Source organism: Rhododendron vialii, chromosome 8a (genome assembly GCF_030253575.1).
Source record: "Rhododendron vialii isolate Sample 1 chromosome 8a, ASM3025357v1".
NCBI classification, from domain to species: domain Eukaryota; kingdom Viridiplantae; phylum Streptophyta; class Magnoliopsida; order Ericales; family Ericaceae; genus Rhododendron; species Rhododendron vialii.
The window spans coordinates 10980491-10982815 of NC_080564.1; the positions used below are offsets into that span (position 1 = coordinate 10980491).

The following is a 2325-nucleotide window of genomic DNA, read 5'->3' on the forward strand; positions in this document are numbered from 1 at the left end:
ATCTCCAACATTTGAAACCACAGATCATAGTTGGTCTCAGTCAATACAATTCCTGCATTGAATGATGAACCTTCGTGTTGAATAATGATGGGGGTAGATTTGGTGCCAGATGTTTCAGAACCTGACTCACCCATGGTTTAAGGATTCAAAGAAGAATAATTTTGGGTTTCTAGCTCTGATACCAAGTTCAAATCAGAGAAAAGAATCAATTATTATTCATACCATTGCAACCTATACACGTACATATTTATATATGACTGAGGCCATATAATCAAGCCAAATCCCTACAATTAAGCCTATCTAATCTCTAAGCTAGGAAAGAATAACAATTACAAGATAATTACATGATCTCCGTGATTCACAGTAATCAGGAGTGATTCGCGGTAACGGGATATTGTAACAGATTACATCCCAACAAAAAATGAAAAAATCCAAACGGTTAAAAAGGAGTACCAATCAACTTATTTTGAGATTACTAGGTGAGCTGCGCGTGTCAGCACGCGAAGTCTCATGCCTGTGAATTTTGTGCCCGTAATGTAGTGGTAAGTTTCATGAAAAAGTTTTTACGTATGTACATTGAGACAAACATAAGCCTGCTCTTTCGACACAGAACTATTAACTCACAAACTCAACTATTTCATTTAATAAGCAGTTATTACATCCTAACACACAAAAAGCCCCTTGGAATAGGAATAGATAGCAAGAGCATTTCTTTTTAGCCAAAAAGGTAGATTGTTGATTACTGGCTAGAAGAAAAGGACCAAGAAGGAAGAAAGTGCTCCTTTAGAGCCTCATTTTCCGGCTCAAACTCATTAGTCAAGACTTTCGTTCTTTAGACTAACCTATGACCAAACTAAAATGCATTCTTCACTCTTTTTCACATACACCCCGTTCACTCGTTGGGCTTATTTTCAAACTAGCACAGTCTTTGTATCCACTATCCATTGGTGGGAATGCTCCATCAAATCTTTGATATGCTTTGTGTTCAACGATTTTTTGTGAGGGCAACTAGCAAACCAAACTGGACAGGTAGATTGTTTCTTGGCCACAACTTTGATGGATGAGAGATGAGAACTGTGGCAAAATTTAAGCGTGAGTCTGAGTACTTCCTTCTCTCAGTATTCGCCTAAAACAAACAATTGAGCACCTGCAAAGCAGAACTAAAGTAACTTTTACTGCCCCCCAAAAAAAAATAAAGGGGCAAAAACTCAACCATCTTTCATGTTGTCAAGAAGTTGAAGGATGGGAGAATGCAACAAAGCCAACTCTGTGTTGTATGAGCATGAAAGGGGCATTGACTATCTTTATCTACCCTTAAAAAGTATGTAGAAAAGTATTGAGAATGAACCTAATCCACATAATTTACTCTTTGGATATCTTCTCCGGCTTTCTAAGCCAAAAAGCATCAAGATGAAAAAACCCTGTTACTGAAAGCAAAAACCCAAAAATGATTAAAATGAAAGTCCTAAACAATCAGCTTTCCACGGCCTTAAAGTTAATTGGTCCATAAGCCAAAATTTTCAAGACGAAAAAAGTCATAAATTGTGGCGCTTGCATCAAATACCTCCATTAGATTTATATTAGCATTCAATAGAATGATAAGGCTATGAAAGCAAGTAAATATTTAGAAGTTCTCTTAAATTATGAATGGAAAAAGTGATACAAGCACACGTTCAACTAATAGCATTTGGCAACAATATAGGGGATACCCTTATTGTGCATCTTTTATAAAACTGAAAGCCTCATGGTTGAACTACATTGTTTGAATTGCAGCAAATACTGGTTCAAGGCCGCTATTATGATGCTTTAGCTGTCAATAAAGGATATTGTAGAGTTAAAATATGAAGCTGCAAAACTTCAACTTCTTGCACAATAACTTCTCAAGATATAGGAGGAAAAAGATGCAAATCAAGCAAAATTTTAGTCCGTGATTCGTAAAGCCACCAGTAGGTGCTACATAGTGTCACGCCCTCGATTTTCAACATAATAAAGTAATACATTTCAATAAAAGAGAAACCTCGCATATCATATACGTTACCCAAATGAGTTTCCCACCTGTTTAATTTACAAACAAGTCCTTAAGTTTAGATAATTACAACTTTAGTCAAAAGAAAATTCAGTAATAATTAGTTACAAAACCACCTTTAACAAAATGAGATCTTCACAAAGATGACGAAATAACCAGTGAAGTCAGCTTCCAAAAGTCTTTTACTGTCAAGCACACAATGCATGCAATAATTTGCCCGGCATCAGAACCTGAAAAGAAAGATTTGGTTGAGCTACACTAGCCCAGTAGAAAATTCTAAACTCAAGCTATATGTAATT

The 2325-nt window shown here is 36.0% G+C and overlaps 1 long non-coding RNA gene across 1 annotated transcript; it reads right to left on the reverse strand.

Annotated features, from left to right (window-relative positions):
• Positions 1–619: 619 nt before the first annotated feature.
• LOC131336580 (uncharacterized) lies at positions 620–1943 on the reverse strand. Its single transcript, XR_009202881.1, has 2 exons — positions 1349–1943; positions 620–1147 (listed from the first exon to the last, which is right to left on the reverse strand). It is a non-coding gene; the product is annotated as an uncharacterized LOC131336580 (long non-coding RNA).
• Between the last annotated feature and the right edge of the window lie 382 nt (positions 1944–2325).